Source organism: Mus musculus, chromosome 16 (assembly GCF_000001635.26).
Source record: "Mus musculus strain C57BL/6J chromosome 16, GRCm38.p6 C57BL/6J".
In the NCBI taxonomy this organism is placed as follows: Eukaryota; Metazoa; Chordata; class Mammalia; order Rodentia; family Muridae; genus Mus; species Mus musculus.
In genome coordinates, this window is record NC_000082.6 from 52,047,471 (window position 1) to 52,073,708 (window position 26,238).

Sequence of the window (26,238 nt, forward strand, 5' to 3'; positions counted from 1 at the left end):
TGTTCCTTGTGTCACGTTCTTCCCATTGTTTTGTGTCTCAAGGTTAACAGAAGTGCCCTTCATGTGTTCTGGGGACTATGCAGTTTCCTTGCCTGTTTCCTTTTCCTATTATTTAAGTTTGGCAAAAGTTGAGGTAGAATGTCGAACCTGAGCCAATGGTCTTGCTATTCTCTGGACTCCTTTTTAGAGCACTTCATGTTTCACAGAAAGACTGCCCACGGTAGTTCCTGCTGCTTCCTGCCAAGCAAGCCGTCTTCCCCAGCTTACATCTTTTATATGGATTTTCATAAAGACATGAGAATAAGCAGGTCTTCTCCCTAGATAAGCCACTGACAGAACAAAGAAACAAAGATTCCATCCTGGTCCAGCTTGGTAAAACAGCCTGATTTGGGGTTACATAGCGAGGTTGGGTGACTGTGCTCATGAGAAGTGTCACTGCAGAGTACCACCCTAGCATGGATGATGGCTCTGAAGTTGTGTTCTTAGAATCATATCTTCAACTACCCTTCCTCTTCCTATATGACTCCTCACCTCTCGTCAAATACCAAGAGCCTTGGGTCTCAGAGGCAATGGCAGCTGGACTATCAGATGCTCCATTTCCGTGGAGGTAGCTATCACAGTATGCTTTTGTCTATTTTCTTGTCATCTGTGTGGGGTCAACGTATCCTGTAGATGATCGTAGCAGTATCAGTTCCGGGATGGATATGTCATGCTCAGCATTGAGAATGGAGCTTCACTGCTGGGCCATCTTTGCTTTAGTGTGGCATACACTACCATTAGCATAGGGTTCACTGTTTTTATTGTTCTGTGGTTTACAAACATACACTTGTCCCATGTCTACCCATACCCTGTAAAAACTCCCTGTGTTAGGCTGGGTAAGTGGCTCAGTTGTTAAAGGCTATATATAGCACACTATTAAAATGACAAGAAATGTTCTACCTTCAACCTACACAGTGTGCAGTAAGTAACTGTTCAGACTGGTTTCTTGCTGGTCTTTTTATAGCTTGACAGCCTCCTTTCTTATTTCATGGATGATGACATTGTATGTTTGTACTACAGTTTGTTTCTATACTCACTCTTGTGTTGAAGGGTACCTTGATGGCTTCAAACGTTTGGCAACTGTGTTGGAGCTGGTAGGAACATTCAAGTCATCTGGGGAAATCCTTGGCGCATGGTCATTAGATCTTACGACTTGCCTGTGTGAATTCTATCCTGACATAGTGACTGTGTTGTTTTCCATTCCCACCAGTAATGAGTGAGATTTCTTGATGCTTATTTGCTTCAGCATCTGGTGTGAGAGATGCAGTACATTAGATTCCCTTCGAATCTCTTAGTGAAGTAGCCGGGAGTAGATGCTCTTTCAGCATACATATTTTGACCATTAAGTGAGAAACTGGCCAGGAAAGACTGATATGAAATTAAGTTTTAGTCCTTACTTTATAGTCAGGAAATGTTCTCGTTCTCTGTCTCCATTCTTGTCTTTCTCTCTCTGTCTCTGCTCTACCCCTTTCACCCACCCTACAAGTTCTCGTGTAGCCCAGGATGGCCTCAACTTCCTTTTTAAAATTTTCTTTTTGAAATGTTTATTTGACATGGGTGGCTGTTTTGCCTGCCCATCTGTGTGAGGCTATCAGATCTTCTGGAATGTGTGCTGGGAATTGGATCTGGGTCATCTGGAAGAGCAGCCAGTGCTCTTAACTGTAGAGCCATCTCTCTAGCCTGGCCTCAGACTTTCTAGATCCTCGTGGCTTGCCTTGAACTCTTGATGCTCCTGAGTCTCCCCGCTGATGCTACTGGAATATCACTCTGACTCTATGTGGCTCCCAGTCCTTGTGAGCTCTAAGGGCATGAATTCAAGCACCACACAGTGCAGTGTAGAAGAGACTGGGTTTACTACAGAGAAAAGTAGGGCACTCTCCAGGGATGAGTGTGGTCGGTAGCTGAAGTGATCACTATGCCAACCTCCATTCTTAGATAGGCTTTATCTAGTTCTCAACCGTTTCTAGAGCAGATGCCTTTTCTGAGGGGGGATTTCCCCTTCAGATGATTGATAGGCCCACTTAAGGGTCTAGGCAATCCCGCGCCCCTTCTTTACAAGAACATTCCCTAACTAGATAGAAGTCAGTAAGGTCTGGGTGGCTGTTTAGAATGCTGGGTTTCCACTTGAATCCAGAGATAGGATCACATTCCTTCGACCAGTTAAGTCCTCCAACTGCAGTTCCTGTTTGTCAAGATTGTGAGATAGGGGTCTCTCCTCACTAACCTTCAGACCTGCCAGTGTATACATATTTACTTAAACCAGGATGTTGAGCTTCTGAAGCAGGATGCTCTATCTAGGTAAGGGTGCGTTGATGGCTGGCGTCTGGCTCTTTAGGGTTTGGATTGAAATAGCTGTCTCCAGCTTGATAATGGAACTGATAGCTTTCACCTTTTCTGAGCTCCTTTCAATTTAGCTAGAATATTAACCAATCAAAGAAGTATTTCCAGCTGGAAAGCTAGTATGAATTAAGATACGTAATGTCTTAGCGTTAGCTGAATTAATTTACCACTCAGTATTTAAGTTAGGAAAATCTCTAAGAGACATATAATCTTTCATATCAGAACACATAACCTCCTTGGTTTGAGATGGTTTAGGGTTGTGTAATGGAAAATTTAGTTATCTAGTTACATAGGCTCTGAAATTGTTTGTAAGAGCTGGCCAAATAAATATACAGAGCGTGCAAAACCATCACATTCACGCACCGCAAAGGCCTCTGCCAGAGGTAAAATGACATAAATGTTGATCTCAAATGCTTTCCAGCTCATTCTCAGTCCTAGTGTACCCGTGGAGTACAGCGGTTCTGTGACTCTGCGTCCTCCACTTAACGTTCTTGGAAGACAGTTTATATTTCTTGAGGGCAGTGAACGTCCTGGCTGCCTTTCAATTGTAAAGCTCAAAGCCTCCCCAGGGCTTCAGACTCAGTGAGAGTTTGAATGGCCACATGATTCTAGCAGCAAGGTAGATGGAGAGAGACCATGGCGTGGGGTGAGGTTGTTCTTCGGGCTTTACGTGATGGACCAAGTTGTTGAAATCCAGATGGTGATGTAAACTTTTTCAAATAGTATTTGTACCACTTACAAAAACACCAAACCAAAACAAAACCAAAACCCAAAAAACTAAATTGCTTTTACAAACATCACTGTAATTCCTATTTAGATATAGCCTCGAAGTTCTTGGTATTCCTGCTAAGCACTTTATGATATCAGGATGCCAGCAAAGTGTGTAACTCTCAGGTCAAGCACTTGGAGCAGAAGGCGTGTTTTAGCTGGATGTAAGATTCAGGTGATAAACTCACATCTGACTTTTACGTGTTCCAAAGAAACCTGAAGCATGTTCCAATTCAGCAGACATTTTATAATTATCACTACAGCAACTGTCTTGCATTTACACCTGTGTCAAAAAAAAAAGAAATCACAGGACACATATAAAATTTTGTTAAGGGTGTAGAGTTCCACAGACAGTGGTAGGTCACATAAGACTGGCCATAAATTGCATCTGTGCCCCTGGTTTAAGTATCCAGGTAAATTTAAGTATTCCGAAGTCTTAAACATCAACTGTAAGAGGAAATACAGTAGTTTGTATTCTGGGATAGCATATTCCCTTATTGAATTTTACTATCGTCTGTGGTCTCTGTTTTTTTGTTTTTTTATGGTCTATAGCCAACCTTTGAAAGTACACATTCTTCTGTGCTAAATAATTTTCTAGTGATGATTTATAGTGAACCATTGGCATATGACACAGACTTCTGATCTGTGTCTCTCTGGCAGTCATCCACTTGTGCACATTCCCTGTGGAGCGTCCTTGGGAGTCACAAAACTGACGTGAGGTACATTCTCGCCCGTGGAGCCCTGTGGCATTTTGCTTTGTAGAACCTTACGGGAAATTCTAAGACTGTCCGTGAGGAAGTTCAGCTACTGAATATACTGTTCAGGAAAATGGCCACTGATGTGTCAGGCGCACAGGTTATTGGGAATCTTAGACATCCTTTGGACTGTCCTCTCTGATTCCGAACCGACTCACTGGTCACAGTAATGTTGTTCAGTTGACACTGAGGAACAGCAGTAGAAATAGTCATTTTGAATTAAAAAGAGCTCACACCAGCACTGCTTCAAGTGAGCCTCTATTGGATAAAGTTGTGTTGGATGAGTGCCTGTGTCGAGATGATCAATGTCTATGTATCTGCTGTGTCAATCAGTGATGGACTTCTTTCTGGCTTTATTTTAAAATTAAATGTAGATACATAAATTAAAAAGCAAACATTGGGTCATCAGTTCTGGAATGTGGAGCTGTCTTAGTTGACTGAATTGTTCATTTCATGCTAATGTGATGTAAGCATGTAAAACATGTACAACAAACCAATGTAGAATAAGCAGACAGCTTTCAGTGTATTTCTTTGTTAGTACTATGGAAGGAGTGAGGTAGGGCTTTTAGCTAGGTAAAGTGCCAGTGCTGCCCAAAGAGACATCTAAGGCACCAGGAAACTTTGTTGCACTGAGAATGGCAGGGTAATGGTTTCTGACTCAGGAAAGGCCCATGGGGTTGGGGGACTGCACTTGATTGGTCCAGCCACGCTCCTTTGTCTCTCTTCTCACATGTTAGGGAAGCAATTGAACCTCACCTGGCTTGAGTTGATGTGTCTTCAGTTGGGTGTTTAACCTGTTCTGAACATGTGTTTTTGGGAAGAGATATGTAGTGAAGTGTGACCTAAGAGTTCCTGTCAGTGTGCTTGGGGGGTGTAGCAGTAACTTGTAGAGAGGTCTACTTGGGGCATGGGAAAAGGAGACTGGCTCCAGTTGGTTTGGGGAATGCAAGAGACATAAGGGTTAGTCCTGGGGACCACGGCTATATCCCTTTCTTCTGTGAGTTTACTGGTACTTTCTTCAGTCGTTTGTTTTCATAGTGAATTTATCTTCCACCAGTAAAGTGAGCATCAGTGAGCTGCTGCCTAAAGCCTGGTGTCGGACAGCCATGTAGGGATAGTCCAGGATCATGGTTTCAGGAGTTATGCCTGCAAGCCGGGTCTATAATCCCTTCCCTCCCAGGAGCTTCACTCCTGAAACAAGACCTAAAGTTAATTTACAGGAGGTAGACTAACTGCATTAGGAAAGCTGTCTGTGGAGAAAATAAAGGCTTTAAAAGTGCACACAGAGACAACATAGATGTTGTCTTACTAATATCATTTTTGGGTTCTCTTTCAGTTTTTTTGTACACCAGTGTAGAAGAAGACAAATCCATTCCCAGAGAAAATGGAGCAAGTGCTCGTATAGGAGGGGCAGTATTCTGTTCTTTCGCATAGTAATGCTCGCACTTATTAAGGTTTAATGGGAGGGTATTTCCGCATAGAGAAGCTAATCCTTTGAGAGGCCAGCCTATATTTGAACTGCAGAAACATCAGGCAGATTTTCCCATTGTCTACTGACTAAGCTGAGCTAAGGAAAACCTGTTATCTGCTATGTTAATGAGCTGTCCTTCCCCTGGAGGACCTGTTACCACTGCGTCTCCTGCTAACCCCAGTCTGGGCTAGCCAGAATATTTTCCAGTTGATTTTTTTAGAGACATAGTTAAGCAAAAAAAAAAAAAAAAAAAGACTTGGAATAAAAATGACAACAGAAAAAACAAAGCAACCCCTTCATCCCCCGCCCCCAACAATAATTACAACAATAAAGAGTATCTGTAACAAACAATGCTACAAAAAAAAAGAGCCTCCTTCCTTTACGTACACTATGCCTTCACTGTTTAAGTAATGTGGTGTGTATTACGGTGTTTAAATTTAGGTCAGGCGTGGTGTCCACACCTATAATTGTAGCACTGCGTTGACTTGAGGCGAGGAAGTAAATTTACTGGTATCTAATGCTGCCTGTTCTATACATATCTATTTATTAAATAAATATCTATTATTTAACAGTACATGAAAGGGAATAGTTTTATTTATTTAAATAGACTATATTTTCTACTTTCTAATAGTGGAAAATTATAGCCTTTTTAAATTCACAAGGAACAGAGATATAAATTACAAGCAAAAAAAAGTGGTTTCTAAGTAAAATAGACGACAATTGTTTTGAGCAGCAGTGTTTTAATATAGTCACTGACTATTTAAATTTTGTATACTTCTCTGTATTCTAGGTATTTTGTCTTTTTAAATACTAAACGAGATAATTAAAACATTACTATTTCTATGTAGAAATATGTCTGCCCACTAGGATATGGAATTTTATTTTTTAAGAAACTTAATTCCTAGGGTTGATTCACTGTAAATGAGTGAAGTAAAATTTTTATTTGTTCCCAATAAGAATATTTTCATGCATCTGAGAAATTATGAATAGCCTGTAACCCTTGGAAATGAAAGGGATAATTTCTTTAATGCATCATTAACATAGAGGTCACAAGAAAGTTATTTGGACAAATGTTTTCAGAGTTAAACAAAGAAAGACTGTTAGGGTGGGCAAGCACCTGGAGACCCTTGACAAAGACTTTATGGCCCAGTAGGTTTGGCTAACTGCACCTCTGTTGCTTTGTTTGCTAGATACAAAGTAGTTTTTTGTTTTTGTTTTTTTGTTTTTTTGTTTTTTTTAGTTGATAGTTGACTTGTAGCAAGTTCTTCATTGGTGTCCCTTTTTCAAAATTTAAAAGAAATCAAAATTATTCATATGTAATTTGGAACTATTCCGCTTAAAACACTTTAGTGAAATATTTGCCTGTAACCCAGGTATCTGTTACTTAGTTGTTTCATTTGATTTCAACTCCACCCTACTGTCCTTTAGCCTTTAACTCCTGGTTCCATGTATATAGTATTTTTATTTTATTTTAGTCTTTAGTATCTTTCAAGTAAAGATGACATTTTATGTCCATACCTTATCTGGATTTTAAAATTGGGGCATTGCTCCTGGTGATTCCAGCTTGTTAATGGTTATCAATTCCGGAGATAACCATTATGCGACAAAGCTGTAAACAAATGCACAAGACTCCAGTGGACTTGGCTTACGGTTGAGTACCTTTTATGTTTTTCAGGTTTAAGGCAGCTTATTGAAATTGATGTTTTCCTGCCTGTAAATATCTGGTGATGCTCAGATTTGATAATTACAATCCAGAAGCACTTAAGAAAGAAAGGTTGTTTTTAGTTTCGTAATAACAACACTCCCGCAAAGAAGATTGATGAATGATGTCTTTCAAGTGGCAGATTTGTTATTTAGTTAGAGAAAGCTCCTCTGCCAGTTCCTCACAAAGCTAATTTAGAGTCTGTTTATAAAGCAGGCAAGCCTCTGCAGTGTTAATGCTATAGCCCTGAAGTGCTTGCATGTCTACCCTGAGAAGACTCTAGCTTTTCAGTGGTTTAACAAGGAAGTAGATTTTCCAGGAATCCAAAGGGATTAGCATTTAGCACTAATTGGGGGAGGGTGTAGATAGAACAGAGCTCAAGGCTAGCTGCTGTATAGTAAAACATCCCTCAGTTTTCTGAATCCATTTTCAATCTATTCGGTCCCTCTGAGCATCACTGTTGGGGCTTGAGTTCTTGTCTGTCTAGATACAAGTACATCAGTCTATACATGTGCTCGTTTCGACAAGGTACACTGAGGAGGTCCTTACCAAAAGAATTCTTCATTAGGGACTACAGTAAAAGCATTCTTCATTAGGGATTATAGTAAAAGCATTCTTCATTAGGGACTACAGTAATACAAACAGCAGCTCACACAGTTGGGTGAATGGAATGATGGCTCAGAGGTTTTACTGAACAGTGTTGTTCAAAATCAATCCCTGTTTTCCTCTGTCTTCCTCTCCAATGGAGTGCTAACTGATCGTGGTAGTACTGCAACACGTACACAGGCTGCCACAAGTGTGCCATGCATTCATTTCTTGGAACTGTTATAACAAAGAGCAACCACCTGGATGGCTCATGCAAGAGAACTTGTTTCTCTCCCAGTTCTGGAGGTTGAAATTGAAAGCAAAACATCATGCCAGGTCTTGCTCTGGGTACCTCTCCAGGAGGGCGTGCTGCCATGTCTCTTGCAGATTATGTTAGGTTTGGTCTTCCTTGGCATGTGGAGGCAGAACTTCAGAATGAGTCTACACCAACACATGATGTCTCCTCCTGCTGCCCCCCACCCCCCACTATCCCTTACCTTATTCTTCCTCTGTCCAACCAAACCTTTTTCTCGGGTCGTCAGTCATTTGCTGTTTGAAATGGGTCTTACTGACCCATCCTAAGTTGGCTACTTCTGCAGAGACACTATTTCCAAGCAAAGTCAGGGTCACCAGTAAGGGTGAGCCTAGAATTTCATTTATCTCTTTAGAAGATACAGTTCAACTCCTAAAAGTGATAGATATGGAAGTGTAAATTCGTACTACACAGGAGAAGACAGTTGGAACTCATTAGAGTGTCATCCAAGTGTGAGAAACTTTGCTGGATAGGATACGCCAAGCAAAATTACTTGAAACTCTTTGTGGAAAGGCTTGTAAGCCCAGACTAGTTTTGCCATTTTTAGAATCAGGAACGTGTTAGAATTAATCTGCACTGATTGATTTTGATTAGCATGCATATGTTGAAAATTATGATGAAATCAACATTGATCAACGTTTCACACATGGGGCAGATACATTTTTGTTTTAATTTTTAAAAGCCATTCTCTACTTTGAAAAGTTTTAGAACTATAAACATATTTAATTACAATTTATAATATTAACAGTTGTACTTACTCTTGATTAAGAATCCCCGTTTGTTTTTTATTGCATGATAAATGCTGGCAGGCTAATTTAAATAAGCAGGACTTACATCATTAAATCTGTACACAAAGTTCTTTGCTTTGCAGATAAAACGAAGTAGGAAGCGTTTGTCATGTGGCTGGCAGACAGTTACAGGTCCACTTCCTGCCTTTAACATTACAACTCAAAGCAGTGCGCTGTGTACAATTTTAAGTCTAGTTATAGGGAATTGGTTGAGAGACCTCAAATGAGAGTAAATGACTCTAAAAGTAGCTTGAGTCAAGGTTGCCCTGACTGTAGAGCCATGTAGTAACTATGTTGGACCTTGTTTCTGGGAAACAGTCAGCTTTGCCTTTGCTGTAGGAAGGAAACGTGTAAATTAATTGGCAGGACTATGGTCCACGAAATCCTATTTACAAAAACTGTGCTGGGGTTGAGTTCTGCCTGTGGGTTGTCCTTGGCCAGCTGCTGGTATAGAGTACTGAGCAAGGTGCTGAGCACAAAGCTATTAAAAGTGTCAACAGAGACAAGTATATGTGTCACCTCGTTGTGAAAATATGTGGTGAATAATGACACCCTAATGACAGTTTTTCTATGTAATTAGAAGTCCATGCTTTCTGGCTCTGTAATTTCCATCCTTGGAGATTGAGCTTTGTCTTTCTGTTCCCCTCCTGGGCGGAGATTTTTTGATTTAGCTGCATTCCCTCCCCCTCCCCCTGAGGCTACAGAAGAGAGGGGGAAGGAGGAAGAGGACAACATAGGAGCGGTCCAATTATCTTTCCTTTCCTTTCCTTTCCTTTCCTTTCCTTTCCTTTCCTTTCCTTTCCTTTCCTTTCCTTTCCTTTCCTTTCCTTTCCTTTTCTTTCCTTTCCTTTCCTTTCCTTTCTTTTCCTTTTCTAATCTTGTGTCTAAAAAACCAAAGCATGTCCTAGATTTCTCCCACTCAAGGTTTTGGTCTACTGAAAATGTATATTTCAACCTCCATTGTAGAGGAAGACAGAGGAGCACAGGGACTGAGGGAATGTGCTGTTAGCTGGGAAAGTCTGTTACAACAGATAAGCAGGTATGTACATGTGCTAGCTAGAAGGTTATTTTCTGGCGTGGTTTAGCCTTAAGGCTTCATTCTTTAAAAATATATCTCCAAGGACTACCAACTTTTATGTTCATCCGCTTCATTTTCATGTACAAGCAGAAGGCAAGAGAATCTTTGGTCACAAAATAGGACTGACTGTTAGTTTCTCAACTCACAGTCTATCAGCTGTGCTGAGTCTTTGCTCCAGTTCCTACAGGACAGAGCAGGACCTAAGGTGTATCTTGCAGGATCTCTAATCTTCAAGGACAGAGTCTGTGATAGTGATGACCTTTGCCCTGAAAGGAGACTTTAAATAGCCTCTCTGCTGACAGTAAATGCTCCCTCTGCTCCAAGGCAGACATAGTTACATCTTAGGGTTTTTGCTGTATAAGTGCTCCTGGGAGGACAGACTCCTGCTTAAGGCGGTAAGCAACCATTGGAGGATTCTCAGGGAACCTCAGAATGCGTTGTCAGTGACTTCTCAGGAACCATGACTGTGTGAAGTTTCGGGTTCTGAGTGCTACGTAAAACATTTTACTAGCATTATTATAAAATATAATATTTATATTGTGGCACGATTTGAAGTTGTTAGTAAGATCAAAATTTTGGATTTTGACACTATAACGTATAATGAACTCTGTATGGGTGAAATCTCACATGAGCTTTGGAAATCTCTCTCAAATAATGTGATATCAAGATGGACAATGGAAACTTGTATTTGGGGTTAATTTAAGATCAATCCTAAGGCCTCGTGTGTCTCAGGCAGGCACATCACTGAACTACACTTGGTCAGGTGCAACTTTTTATTATGCACCTTTTCAGCATTTGTTGGCTCTCTAGGTGGAAAATGCAGACAAATGATTAAATGAATGTAGGAAGATCGGTTCATTTCATATTTTGTTATCTAGTCTTTATAGAAGAGAAAGCAGTTTTATTTTTTTAAATATTTTTATTAGGTATTTTCCTCATTTACATTTCCAATGCTATCCCAAAAGTTCCCCATACCCTCCCCCCCCACTCCCCTACCCACCCACTCCCACTTTTTGGCCCTGGCGTTCCCCTGTACTGGGGCATCTAAAGTTTGCAAGTCCAATGGGCCTCTCTTTCCAGTGTTGGCCGACTAGGCCATCTTTTGATACATATGCAGCTAGCCGGTAGTGGTGGTGCATGCCGGTAGGATTTGCTGAAGGAGGCAGAGGCAGGAGGATCACGAGTTCGAGGCCAGCCTGTGCTACAGTTTTATATTCTTTTAATCATTATATAATATGAACCTGTGTTTCAACCCAAATAACTGACTTGCTGGATAAGGAAGATCAATGTTCGGTGTATTAGAAGTGAAGTGATATTGCTCATCTTCGTTATCAGTCCCTGTACAGCAGAGATCTGCTTCAGGCTACCTAGATCCCTTTTCCCGCTGGAGGGTCAGTGTTGGCTGGAGGTCTCAGGACAGGAGCTGTGTGTATGTGCGTCCTCATGGGATGGCACTTGGTTTCTCTGAGTCTATAACTGCAGGCATGAGCCAGGTTGATGTCACATGCCTTTTCCAGCCTTTCTTACCGAAGGACTCATTGGAACTATGTGCTCACTTAAGGACCATGAAAATTGCTCTTTTCTCATCTTCATGAAATTACTGTTAATAATGCCCATCAGCTGGCTGTTCAGAGCAGTGTGCTCTGTGTACCAAGACTGTCTCTAGCCATTCTCACAGTCCCAAATAGGCTTCTTGAAAACTATTTTTCCCCACCTGTTTTGTAGACCCCTGAGTTTGGGGGGAATGTTGCTGGACACCTAAACTTTTTTATTTTCATTTTTTATTTAATCTCTGTAAGCAAGGTATCATTTTAGTTTAAGGAAATAGAAGATTTACCTGAGTAACTTAGCCCCTCATTCCTTTGGTCACCTTAATCCTCTTACGATTTAAATGGTATGTGGAACTTCCAGAATTTTATCACCTGAGATCTGAATGTCTATAGATAGTTACAAGAAATGTGTGCTGTTTCTGACCTCTGGCATGACTTTAGAGCTCCCTGCCAGTGAAATCAACCTCATAAAACTTCCAGGGAGCATTGACTTGAATAGAATCCTGAATGCTTTCAGGGCTCTCTGCAGTTTACTGTGCCCTTGTGCTGCTCACTAGAGGAAGAGGGGTCCCACCCAGTCATGTCAACTAACACTTGACAAGAAGCCTGCTCCCCTGCAAGCCCTCTGAGAATGTTCCCTGGCAGAGATGAATTCAGACCCCCTTCCCCTCCTCCTCCACACCAGCCACATGGTTCTCTTCTTATGCCTTTCTTTTATTCTCCCTCTTCCTTTCTTTCTTCTCCCCTCTGAAGTTTCTCTTTCCTGCTTCTGGGTGAAGCGCCTACCCTCCCTCATGCTCACCTCCAGGGCTTCAGTGTTCTCTGACCAATCTGAGCAGACTGTCTTGTGTTCCTTTGACACATGTAGCCCTTATCAAGGACTGTCATGTGACGGTCAGCCCTGTGTCATCACATATTGCTGTCATGCTAAGTACCTACTGCTGTCATATTAAGTGGTGATAAGTGGTGGCATTACAAATATTGAGAAAAGTTTAATTCAGTTTTTTTTTCTCCCCTTCCGATCAAAGAGAACATCGATGGATTAAAGGAAAATGAGAAAGCCCTTGAGAGTGAGCAAGGTTCCAAGGAAGGAATAGCCTTCAATTAATTTAAAGGCAAAAGTCACTTCTGTGTATTTCCACATAGTATTCAAAACAGTGTTCAGACTTGGCAGATACATATAATAGTTGCTATTTCTCCCAATTTCCATATTATTATTTGAAAATCTTGATTTAATCTAGATAAAGAGCTTCTATTGCTTGGAAAGAGGTAAAAGGTAAAATTTCACATTGGAAACTAGCAAAAAGTCTAAAGTCGGTCATTTAGAACTTGTGGATAAACAATGCCACCTTCCTGAGATTTGGCAGCCGGGGCCAGTTCCGGGGCCAGTTATTTTAAAAGAAAGGCACGTGGGTAAATAGATTAATATCACTGCTGTTTATTGCAGAGTAGTCACAATTCAGGGCGCTGTCTTAACTGTGTGTCTATCTTTAGTGAAGTAACGTTTGTGGAAAAGTTAGAGGTGGTTACACACAGCGCCTCTGCCTGCTCCTGCATGCCCCGTGCGCATGCGCAGTGAGCATTCACAGCTCTCCCACTCAGTGGCTGGCTCTCTGAACCCCTGCGAGCTGTTTTCACTTCCTTTAAATTCTTATATTAACATTTCCTTAAAGACTTTTTGTTTCTGTTCTGTGCTGCGCTCATGACCCTAAATATACCAGCTTACAACAACTGGGGAATCCTCCAAATGTGCGCTTTCGACATGAATAACGTGGTTTTGTTTGGTCTGCATTATTGACAAAGGTCCTTGATCATAACTCGTGGTTCGCCTTGACAGAACATGGTTGGTCTTCCCTGCTCCAGATCCCCCTTAGAGTAGCAGGCATCGTGTTCTGGAAACTATCCTGCATTGCTGTTGATAGAATTTCTTGATGTGTAGGATATGATGTGAGAATTCCGTTAGATGTTCGGGAAAGTTCTCTTGTACCTTCTTAGTGTCTCTTTCCCCTTTATTCCTTTTAAAAGGCATTCTTGGAGGCTTGGCTCTGGCATTCTTGCTAACTATGCCTACCCCCTCCTTTTCTTCTGTATAAGCAAAGTGGCTTTGAGGAACATCTGAGACGTTTTCAATGTGTAAACAGCCTTTTAAAGAAATAGCTGCTGTGTTCTCCCATCACAAGCTGACTTGTAACACTTGAAAGACAAACAGAGGCCTGTGTGTTCTCTGTTATTGTTGCACCCCCTCACATAGCTGTCTGCGTTTGTCAGCAGTTTGTTTTGACTCATAATGCCAGGGAGGGGGTGGCTTGGTGTGTTTTTGTCAGTTATGCAGTGTAGGATGTCAGTTATCTCAAAGTTACCATTATGTTTGGCTGCTGTCCCTCTATGTAAAGAAAGCCTCAGCATTGGTTCCTGTTTCTCAGGCCAGTGTTGGGTTTTGAAACTTGCCCTTAAAATAAATGCCAAACTGTTTTTCTCATCTTGTAACCCTGGAGGTCAGAGGCTGGCTCTCTTGTTTCATTATTGTCTCGGTGACGTGTTTGTGGTATTTCCCCAGACTGGTTTGAGAACCTACCTGAACTGCCCTTTTCAAGTTCCCGTTGCTCTTCTAGAGTTGGGGATCTTGTGTATTCCAACAAGGTTGGAAACACTCCCAAATCAACATTTCATTTTGAAAGCGGTACTTTCAGACCCAGATGACTCTCCTACATTAATTCGTATGGGGACATCAACGGTTGTTGTACTTGACAGAGGCAGGGACCCTGGGCTTGACAGGGACGCCATTCTTCAAGAGAAAGTGTCCCAGGTAGCCTCTCCTAACATTCTTCCCATTTCCTTAGAACACTGACGCTCCCCCAGTTTTAGGCAAACTGTCATCTTTCCCAGCCAAGACCACCAACCTTAGGAAGTAGCAGGAGCTTTGGAGGTGAAACACAAAGGCAAATGCTATTGATCTTAGGCCACCAAGATTCTCATTGGATTTGAGTCAGTACAGATGTCTGCTGGCTCCGATGACTGCCCGCCATGTAAAGTGTCTGGCTGCCACCTCTGCTGTGTGTATGGCTTCATCCTAACAGCAAGTGCATACGCGTTTACTGCAGCCTGTCTCTTATGGGGGATTAAAATAGCCAGAAGGCCTGAATACCTAGCATTTTTATCTAGTATTTCAGCGATGGCGAGTTCATGGGGTGAGGGGTGAGACTGTGTTTGCTGTCCCGCCTCTCAAGCCATGACCTTTAACGAGGGGTTATTTTAGAAAGTTCCCAATTCACTGCGGGTCACTGGAGCTTGGGCAGAAGTGGGGATGCACGGCATTTTCATAGATCACCCAGCGGCTTCTCTACCTGAGCTGGAACTCATGGATTGTAAAGATTTCAAGCATTTGCCCTGAGTCTCTGTGTGCCTCCGAGTATTATCCATTTGCCAAAGGCTAAGCTGTGTTCACCACACCCCTCTCTTGTCATTCCTTAGTGTGGTGTGGATCCAGTTCACGCTCGCTGCTCCAGTCCTGACAGCTAACTGTGAGGCCTCTTCTGAATAGTCAGTGCCTAGGATTTAAGCTTTATTTTGTGTTTGTGGGAGCATCCTAGCTGATAGTTTAGACGTTGAACTCCGTCTTACACCTTTGATGTCCTACTTTGTTGAGGGGTGTTCAAGTCAGAAGGTTTCACAGATAAGATCTTGGAACCCAGCTGGGGGTCAGGAAAGACTGCTTGTGAGGAAATACTTTGGATCTAATGTTAACACTCCTGTCGGGGCATGGATTGGACTCAGGTAGAGAAGTGTACCACAGGAGACATTTAAGGACGTAGAGAAGCACTCCTAAGTTGGAGTCACGTGAGAACATGTTTTGTTGGGTTCTGAGTGTTCGATGGCTAAGCACTGTAGGGAATGGGAGACTGGGTGTACTGTAGGGAATGGGAGACTGGGTGCACTGTAGGGAATGGGAGACTGGGTGCACTGTAGGGAATGGGAGACTGGGTGCACTGTAGGGAATGGGAGACTGGGTGCACTGTAGGGAATGGGAGACCGGGTGCACTGTAGGGAATGGGAGACCGGGTGCACTGTAGGGAATGGGAGACCGGGTGCACTGTAGGGAATGGGAGACCAGGTGCACTGTAGGGAATGGTAGACTGGGTGCACTGTAGGGAATGGGAGACTGGGTGCACTGTAGGGAATGGGAGACTGGGTGCACTGTAGGGAATGGGAGACTGGGTGCACTGTAGGGAATGGTAGACTGGGTGCACTGTAGGGAATGGGAGACTGGGTGCACTGTAGGGAATGGTAGACTGGGTGCACTGTAGGGAATGGGAGACTGGGTGCACTGTAGGGAATGGTAGACTGGGTGCACTGTAGGGAATGGGAGACTGGGTGCACTGTAGGGAATGGGAGACTGGGTGCACTGTAGGGAATGGGAGACCGGGGCTTTGGATCAGGCTTTCCTTGTCCCTTCCTCCAGCCTTGATCATGGTCTTGTAAGTGGCAGACGTTTGCCTCCCGCCTGCCTGTACCTTGAGCTGCCCTTTATCTGTTCTAGTTAGCATGAGGTTGGGTGATACTGGCTTGCATGTTTGTATTTCACATGTTTCACCTTATTTGATGCACTCGTGTGAATCAACTTTGGATAAAGTTTGACTGGCAAATCTTGTGAAGGTACTTTATCGTGCCATGAATTAACTTTTTATTACAGCATGGAGAATATCTTTGGGAAAAAAAATACTTTAATAAGAGAAAAGGTTGCTTCTGCCTGTCCCAGAAGCTGTTAGAATTGGGAACAAAACACCCATGGCCTTACAGAGACAAAGTTTGGAGCTGAGACAAAAGGATGGACCATCTAGAGACTGCCATACCCAGGGGTCCATCCCATAATCAGCCTCCAAACACAGACACCATTGCATACGCCAGCAAGATTTTGCTGAAAGGACCCAGATATGGCTGTCTCTTGTGAGGCTATGCTGGGGCCTGGCAAACACAGAAGTGGATGCTCACAGTCAGCTATTGGATGGAACACAGGGCCCCCAATGGAGGAGCTAGAGAAAGTACCCAAGGAGCAAAAGGGGTCTGCAACCCTATAGGTGGAACAACAATATGAACTAACTAGTACCCCGGAGCTCTTGACTCTAGCTGCATATGTATCAGAAGATGGTCTAGTCGGCCATCATTGGGAAGAGAGGCCCCTTGGTCTTGCAAACTTTATATGCCTCTCAGTACAGGGGAATGCCAGGGCCAAGAGGTGGGAGTGGGTGGGTAGGGGAGTGGGTGGGAGGGCATGGGGGACTTTTGGGATGGCATTTGAAATATAAATGAAGAAAATACCTAATTAAAAAAAAAAGAAAAGGTTGATTTAGCTCTTGGTTTTGGAAAGTCATGGACATTGTCTTTGAAGTCACACAGTTCTAGTGAGGAGCTTGTGAATGGCAATAGGGGAGGCAGACATTAGTCTGAATTCCAGTCCTGAGTAGCAACAGAGAGAATGGCCATCACCAGTTGTGTTCTTCTTGGGAAAGTCCTTCATGACAACTTAATGGCCACCCTGTAAGCTACCTCATGCTCTAGTGGCCTATAGTTCATCCACTGTGAGCCACCTCTCAAGCTTTCAGGTTTTTTCAGCCCCTCCCACTACTGAGCTCTCATCAGACAGACCCTTAGTGGACTCTCAGGCCACAGGGAAAGCACACCGTGTGGTTTCAGCGCTGTGTTGGTTGGGGTAGACACGTGGCCTCACATTATAGCTGCAGGTGACTTTAGCTGTCAGTACCACAGGGGTTTATGTCTTATTTGGATGTCCTACTGTCTCTTTGTCCCTGAAAATACAAAGTCAGAGACTGTACCTTTTTATAGACTTTACCGGCAAACATATCAGAGTCTGTTTCTCTCATTTCTTCATTGGAGAAACACCTCCGGGACGGGTGGGGGAATGTTTTTAAACTAGTTTTCATCTCTTTTGTGATGCTTTGTAAGGCGGAAATTGTAACAGTATTACCAACACTTCCTGTGACAAAAAGAAAACAGTACAGGCCTTGGTAGTGCTGAGTTAATGGAAAGTATTATCTCCAGGGGAGAATAGTTTCCGCCAGGAAGGATTGCTTCCTCTAGGAGACGGAGTCCAAGGATCAGAGCATGTGGCCTGCAAACAGACAGCCTTATTAGGTAATTGTAGAGGACTGTCTGGGAGGTGGTCCACCGTGGTTCATGGGGTCGTTAACGTTGCTGCCATAGCCAGTGCTGAGTTCTTAGGGTTTCAGCAGTAGGACTGCGTGGCCGAGAAGGGCGATGGAGATTGTCAATCACTGCACATATTCTCTTCTCTCCATGCGCTTTCTTTTTAATATCCAATGAATTCGATTTCCCTGGATCAAAGTCCCAGTGAAAAGAAAAGCAAGTGAATATTCTCAGTAGTTGGACTTCCTGAGTGTATAGGTAATCCAAGTAAGTCCATGTACACTGAGATAGCCCTTTAAATCAAAATGGTCACAATGTTATTGGGCTGCTTTGAACTGGCGTTGTAGCAATAGTAAATGATTTTATTTCCTTATTAATTTTAATAGCTAGAGTTTCCTTTAGAGTAAGGGTAATCAGAAAATTTGATGATGTTTGGAAAATTTGAATACTGTCTCAGGCTATTATAAACTCAGATACTCTAGACTAAACGATGTGACATTTTAAAGCAGGTGTTAATTAGCTTTGAGAAGGTTTCCCTTTTGAAATCATGGCCATGCCACCAATAGTTAGAAGACTGGTTAAGTCCCCAGCAGATAGCAATCATTACAGTTGGAAGGAGAGACGGACAGGGTGGAACCTTGTGCTACCACGTGTTCTGCAGAATGAGGTAAGGGCCGAGGACTAACGCTGGCCTTCCTTCTTGTGACAAAAATGTGGGAAAGACCATTTCACCTAAACTTCCTCTAATAATGTGTAATTTGTCAGAAGTGACAAAACCACATTGGAAAAGCAGCCCACATTTCCAAAGTCCATATTTTGGGAGTTGTATAAAATCAGCCTTCTTAAATATGAGTTTTTGAATCACATTAGAGACTATCTTAGTGTCTCTTCTGCAGTTTGGACTCCAGGAATGGAAGGTAAATTTGATGGTTACTAAGTTGTTCTTCTTTTTTTGTTTGATTAGTTTTGTTTTGTTTTTTGATTGTTTGTTTTGTAATATTCAGGAGGACAGTTACTTAAGAATTGTAGTCACTGGCATACAGTAGCATTTCAGATCCAGACATATGACAGAGCAGTGCCCAGGAGGCTTCTGTTCCTGAGCGGCTGAACTGTTTTCTCACCCTCTTGAACACCTTCTGCCTGCTGCAATAGGGGACACCTGTTTCGTTCCTAGAAAATTTGGTGTGAAACACTCCTTTGACCTTTCTGGATGCTTGGCTAAGGCATCTTGTGACTGACGAGCCTTTCTTTTAAAAGGTAGTTTGTGTTCAGAACTGAAAGTCAACTTAAACAAGCATTTCAGTCAGTTACCCCCAAATGAAGATGTGGCATGTTTGTCTCAGGATCGAGAGTGACATTAAACCTGTTAGTGTCTATTTTTTTCTATTCAATTCCATGCTAAAAAATATGGGACTCACATATTATTTTTGTTGTTTGTTTCTAAAACTTCTACCTTTCACATGACTTGATGTTTAAATATTTCCTGTACGTAAAAATGAGTGAGCTTACTTCCTGGCTCATTCATTCAATAAATTCCACGTTATTTTTTACTGATGAGCATTACATGGCACTTTCTACTGCCAACTATAATAAAGGTTGGTAGTTGCTTCCAAGGTCTTTTTTCTGCCTACCCCTGTTCTGTAGGAAGTATTTTATACATCCTAAGTAAAGGGAATATTTCACAGGTTCAGATGGACCTAGTGTGGCCTGTGTCCATGTTCCCCCTCCATTCTCTCTTTCTGTCTCTGTCTCTGTCTCTCTCCCGCTCCCCCGCCCGTGTGTGTGTGTGTGTGTGTGTGTGTGTGTCTGTGTGTCTGTGTGTCTGTGTGTGTCTGTGTGTAGATCAGAGGCTAGTTTGGGTTGTTTTATTTTTTTCCCAGGAAGGCTCTCTAATTTGTGTCTTGAGACCAACATTGTCAATGGAATGTGGATCCAGGTAGACTAGGTGACCCGTGAGTGCCAGAGATCCTCCTGTTTCTTTCTCCTCTAACTACAAGCACACACATTCACTTTGTGCTTTTTACCTGGGTTCTGAGGTCCTTAGGCTTGTCTGGCAAGTACTTTATGGACTGAACTGTCTTCCTATCCCTTAACCTCAAGACCTCAAAGAGCTGAAAGGGAGGTGAGGGTACTGGCGTTCTTTTTCCCATTTCCTGATCCCTGCTGGCTCAAATATGAAGACGATTAACTAGTATCCCGGATTCCTTCAGGATGGCACGAGGAGTATAGGCACTTAATTATCCTGTGGACTCTAGAGGGAAAAGACATCAGTGTCAGACATTCTGTATTTTGTCACGCACTGCGAAATCTATGTGCTCAAATCTCTCTTCATGTTGACGGTGTGTGCTATTTCTATTACATTCTTTGATGTTCAGGTTTCAGATTGTATAATAATATATGAAGGCATTGTCACATGAAATATTAAGCTTTAGTAACTATACCTGACTTAAACCATAAGCAAGCATTGAGTTCATGAATTTTCAGCATTATATGTTGTGATTTTTATTAGACAGTTTTATCTAATGTTAAACCATTTGAAGACTATTTTCAGTCTTGATCGATTTAATGGCCCAACTGAGATTAAGCAGGGTGGTGTCTACCCACAATCAAGATCTCCTATCTTTTCATTCTCTATCTTCCTGTTGCTCTGCCTTTCTTTCTGTTCCTCTATGAACCTTTCCTTTCCCCATGTACATTGTATTGGGGAGTGGTAAGCGCTGGTATGCTCTAAGAGGCTACTTCACTCATCGGACTTAATCGAGGCCAGGTGCCTGGCAATCCTCCTGAACACACACACACACACACACACACACACACACACACACACACACACGCTGATCAAATTGAGTCAGCTGCTTGGGGAGCTTGCGGGCTTACATTATAATGGATGGAAAAATGCCCTGTGCTTTGCAACCTTTTAAACTAAGTAATAACATTTACGAGAAATTGTGAATGTTATGGGAACCACTTTCCATGTGGGAGATGACTACTAAGAAAAAAAGTTTCCTAATGATGAATGAGAGTTTTTCAAAAGCACGGTTTGGTTTGTCATCTTCAGTTCAAAAGGCAACTTACATCATCACACTGGGGAAAGAGATGTAGTAGCTAAATGTCAGGGTAGGTCCCCAAATTATTTGGTTGTGTTTTGTGACATCGAGAGACAGTGCCCTTGGTAGAATCATTGTAAAGCACACTTGAAGTTCTATGTGGAAAAAGTTGAAAGAAGGACCAGAACATTCTATTGGTGCCCTTTCCAAGCTGTGTATTTGTGGTTGTGCCAAATTCTGCTACGTCTTGGATGCAGAGCTGTAAGTGCCTACAGATACCAGACATCTCATATCTTAGCTTGGCAGTGAACATATGTAGTCTGCCTGATAGTGGTCCAGCCATATTTTGTAATTTATTTCATATATGAAAGGGAAAGTAAAAGGAACGTTTCCTTTCCTGTGGATATGGGGTAACCTGAATATCAAAGCTCATCTCCTCTGAGCTTGGATTGGTTTAGGAGTCACTGCATTTGCGTGTCCACTCTTGCTTTCCTGTTCATTTTCAGACATCTTTAGTGTCGTACATCTGTGATGTGATATTAGCAGGAATATGTTTTCACTACAGATTTTCTTTTTTTCTGCTCTGTCATTGTTATTATCATTCTATGCAGTCTGCAGTTTACCTGGGAGGGACCAATGGTCAGAAACTGTTAGCACTGCTCGACTCAGCCCTCCATGCATCCATTGTGTTACCTGGAATCTCTAACTCTAGTTTGACATTCCTCAGGCACACTCCCAGTCATGGTACATCCATATTTATTTATTTATTTTGTCCATGAAACCCACTTTAGATGTCTTGAGTGTTTTTTTTTTTCTTCCCTATGCCACTCAATGCGTTGTCTCTTAGGTCTCCCAGGTTTCCCTCATCTTTTCCCTGTTTGGATCCATTAATCACAGGCCATGCCAGTCTTCCTAGAAATGTTCTAACTGTATAATTTGGGCAGTCTCCTAACTCTTGAGTCTCCGAGTGTCCCTACTTCAGAGTGGGGCATTATAGTAATCACCATAGTGAACATGGGAGGATTCGGAAGGATACTGATGCGTGAGTTGGGAGAGTTCTGAAATAAGTGACAGTTGCTCTTGTCATCAGTATGACAATTACTTGAAAAAATAGAAATAAGACTAGTGGAGAAAGTTGGTGATGAACTAACGAAAGCTTAAAAGTATGGATTTGATATTACAGAAGATGTGTGGAACCAGCAGAGGTTCCTAAGCCCTGAAGTGATATCACTTAAAAGACCTTGAAGTTGTGATTTAAATGGTTTCTATAGTGATGGGAAAGATCAATCACTAATGTAAGAAGAGCTGTATTTTGTATCGAGATGTAGTGCTGTTTCCAGGTCACTGTGTCTTATTTCGTGTTTTATCTCCCTCCTAACTGACATTCTGTTTCAAGCTTCATTATTGCATAGTTTTATTACTTCTTAATAAGTGGCTTGAAGAAATCATTTTATGTATGTAGTGACTGTTAGTGTGTTCACTTCATGGTCAAGGAGATGAAGCAAAATTAAAGTCGAGTCATTTTAACTTTCCAGAGTGTTTGTGTTTGTTGTTTACTTCATTGAAACCAGGTTGGTAAGAATTTACATTTTGTTAAGTGGATTTTAACTTTCAGGAATCTTTATGCCCTAACTCTCTCAAAGACAGGATTCAGGTTTAAGTGAAACGGAATGGAAAGACTAGGGCCTCTCTGCTGCTGCAGTGCACGATTTATATCTCGATAAAATGAAGGGTGTGAGGTCACCTCTTATGGTGACATCATCCTTTTTATATCAGTGTTTTCCTGGCTTAACACCAGGAAGTGTAAATCAAGAGCAGATCAAAATGTCCACTAATGTCAAGTCACCAAGCGCTTTGGACTTTTCACGCTCTGTCAGGAGAAAGGGGCTTGACTCTAAAATCCGAAGCAAGCTTTTAGATGGCCACAAGCTTCTAGCTTGTTCACTTGCCTCACCCCCAGGTTGTTAGCCTTTTTGTGTATATGTGCATATTTGTGGGTGTATGTGCATGGCCATATGAAGGTCAGAGGACAGCTTGTGGGAATTACTTCTCTCTCTCCACCATGCATTCTGGGCACTCAACTCCGGTCGCCAGGCTAGCTAGCCCTTACTCCAAGAGTTTTCTCTGTTTACGCATCATACTTGAGCTCCTGCATAGATATTGGAGGAGCAGGCCAGCCAAAAGGGAATTGGCATGTACCAAACTGCTCTAATTGGAGTTAGTGGTGAGGTCCAGGACGGAGGGCACTCCTGAGCACTAGGGAGGTGCTGGGTTTGGCTCTGCTGGTCTAACACTTCCATAAGGAGTGGGAACCTCTGGGTCTTGCTGTAAGGTGGAAGGTGAAGTTACCCTGTCAGTATCTAGACTGAAGGGGAAAGCTGAAGGATAGCCCTGCCTTTACTGTGCTGTCTGGGTCACTGTGTGCGAGCTGTCCATTTCTTCCACATTTCACCCAGAGTCACACAGTTGGCATCTCGATCCGATTTTAAGAACCCTTTAGGAGAAAACACATGTCACTTGGCGTCGACTCCATGCTGGGCACCAGGGAAAGTCACACACAGACACACAGACACACACACACAGACACACACAGACACACACAGACACACACACCACACCACACACACACACACACACACACAAACACACTAAGACTGAGAGATGAGGGCAGAATTCACAAAATGCCCAACACTACAGATTTCCAGAGCCAAGGATATGTTCATGGTATTTAATCCTCTTAGGACACAAATCTGTGTGACATTTGAGCAAGGTTTTAGGTACATATTTGTGAACTTGCTCGGATGGCAGACTACCATTTTCTCATGCATAAGCAAAAGAGGTACTTGGTATTTGAATTGGCATCTCTGGTATGACTCCACGGATATCATACCCTCCAAGGTCTTTCCTACAGAAAATTGCCTTTCAGAGTGAAGGTTAAGCACCCAGCCCTTCTCGCTCTTTGAATATTGATCTGAGAGCCTGTGTAGGGCTACAGGCTCCAAGGCCATTGTAAGTCTGGAGCTGTTGGGGGGGGGGGTGGTTGCGATGCTGAGGCCCAGAAGAAACACACCCCTGGGCTTCAGGCTGAGACTATTTTCATCACCAGCTTCTCAGGAGGACAGAAAGCAGATTGACAGAAGCTATGGCCACAAGTATAACATAGTAATGGCGCTGGTGAGGGGCATGGGGATTCCACAGTCAGAAGGATGCAATAGCAAGGGAGGTGGCGGGTAGGGAACACTGTAATGTAGGTCCCAAAGAGTAGAAGATTGAAGGAGCCTGGTCCTTTTTTTTTTGTATTCAGGCACGAGAATTTCTGTCCTAGAGTTCAGAGGACCCAGACACATGGGAGCTCCAGCATAAGAGGTCAGTTGCAGCTGAAAACAAAGAGGTTAGCTGTAACCCAATCAGAGAAAAGCCCACCTGTTCCATCACAGCTGCATGGCCCCATCCTACTAGCAGTAGGAAGAGTCTACAAGGCTACTGTCTAGCAGTCTCAAAATAAGTTGATTGATTTGAAAGTAAATTTAGTTAATCAGATAATGTGAAATTTCCCAAGTGTCCCTTAAACTGAGCCCCCTTTCCTCAAATTTCTCTCCTACTGTTATAGAAATAGTTTGTGTGTAGTGAACTGTGGTAGCCACAAATGGGAATTCAGAGCTACAAAGAAACAAAGGCCTGTCACTGCATCTGGCTACCTCACCAGAAGTCGCTTAAGCGGTCTGAGAGGCTTCTGTGGCCTGAGAGGTAGAGATGGCATTAGGCCAGGGGACTGACTATTTTAGTGGCCTTCCTATTCTGGGTGGCTTTTGTCAGTGACACCAGTCATAGCCAGAAACAGCTGTTTCTGTGGAGTCCAGACTGCCATCTATTTTTAGTAGAAGCTGGGAGAATGTCAGAGGTGATGTTTGAGTTTCTCCGCCCTTTTGTGATGGTCTAAGATTAGGCTGTTTAGACCTTCTGCCCTCTGTCATTTCACTTATTGAATTCAAGCACAGCCTTTTAATTTCAGCACACGTAAGCTCTGGGGCCATTGAACCGGTTCTATAAACAAGGACTTTTCTGAGCCACAGATAGGAATACAAGAAGTACACAGATAGCGTGTCAGCCAGCAGTTGGTTTGAGAGGAGCAAGACTTGGGAGGCGTCTCTGCACTCCCCTGAAGGAGCAGGTCTGCTGCTTTGATTTAAGAAGCCCGGATGTTACAGAGAACAGCAAATGCTGAGAGCTTGGTGAAAGCAGCTGTTCAGTTCTCTAGACATTGCTACTCTGTAAGCTTTCACTATGTTGTATGTTGATTAAACAACAGGTATATCTCAGCGAAAATGCAAGATAGACAAGCAAAACACAATAGAATATTTGGGAACAAAGGATAACTGTTGACTAGGAAGACATTTTCATTGGAGGCCATATTTTCCCATTGTATCAAAAGGGTCCTTGTTTTACCTGGACTCTATTCTAAGTAAGTTTGTTTCCTTTGGCCCTGAGTGTGCTTCAGTGGGTATCAGCCTCCCAGCTTGTAACTGATTGTGAACATTGTTTTCCTTTCCGTTTTCTAATTCCAAGGGAAGATAACCAAGTTACACTCCTTCCAAATAGCTCTGCTTGGGTACAGGATCTTGACCAGCTAGATTGGGCAAGATTTAGTCAAGGCTGTTAGGATGCTGCCTGTCCTGAGAAGGGAATCGTCGTCATAGAACAGTTACGCCTGCTGAGGCACACCCTTCCTTGCATGCATCTTTCCTTGAGCACCTTTCCAGTGGCTACCCATTTAGAGATACTTAAACACCCTGTGTACATCTTGTGTACAAAGACTATATGTTTGTAGACTAATACAAAAAGTAGAAAACATAATTATAGAAGAAGTATATACTAGAGTTTATATGTGTGAAAAATGGAAATTGAGCAAATGATGGCTTCATATAATGAGGCTTCCTTTTGTTATTATAATGGGCTTTATGTGTTGTTCTGGGACTATCATGAGGTTGTTAAGCAAAACATAAATAAAGCAAAATCCGGGAGAGTGTATTTGCTGGAGTAATGCTGAGATGCCCACATGTAAGTCTGCTCATGTTTGAACTCCAAAAAGGAGGAGGAAGGCACAGTTAGGATCTTGGAAGTGCGCTAATCTTGTTCTTAAATTGGCTCCCTCTTCTTTGGTGTTCCCTAAGCCTACAAAGATACTTGAAATGATAGAAAAGTATTTAAGAATGAAAGGAAGAAATTGAGAATGAATCTTGATTTGTTGTTGTTTACACTTCAGTATTTGGAGTCAGCCATGGTCACTGTCTGGACAACCACAGTGCTCTCTCTAGAGTGTTCTTGGAGTATAGCACAGCTGCAGTATGGGGGCTAACACTTCTGAACTGTGATGACCTTTGCTGCACAAGTTCCCAAGGATCTGCACTCTGAGTGTGAATTTTTAACAGCCATTTAAAGACGTGTGTGTGTGTGTGTGTGTGTGTGTGTGTGTGTGTGTGTGAGAGAGAGAGAGAGAGATGGGGAAAGTACTAACTGGTTAAGTCATTTTCTCTGATCCATGACTTTTAGGAAGGTGAATGAATAAGCTTTGAATTGTTTATTTGACATTGAAAAATTATATGGATCCCTAAGTCTGGTGAAGCATCAACAAAAAAAAGT

General features: G+C 42.5%; 1 protein-coding gene across 7 annotated transcripts in view; it reads left to right on the forward strand.

The window, feature by feature from the left end:
• The window catches only part of Cblb (Casitas B-lineage lymphoma b), a 176,818-nt gene that overhangs the window by 16,241 nt on the left and 134,339 nt on the right, over positions 1–26,238 (forward strand). Inside the window, exon 1 of one of the 7 annotated variants that reach the window (XM_006521952.4) lies at positions 19–2,337. The exons of the other annotated variants lie outside the window; for them this stretch is intronic. The gene's annotated coding sequence lies outside the window, so the exon portion shown is untranslated. Of the gene's footprint in view, positions 1–18; positions 2,338–26,238 lie in introns of those variants that run through there. 7 annotated transcript variants of the gene reach the window in all.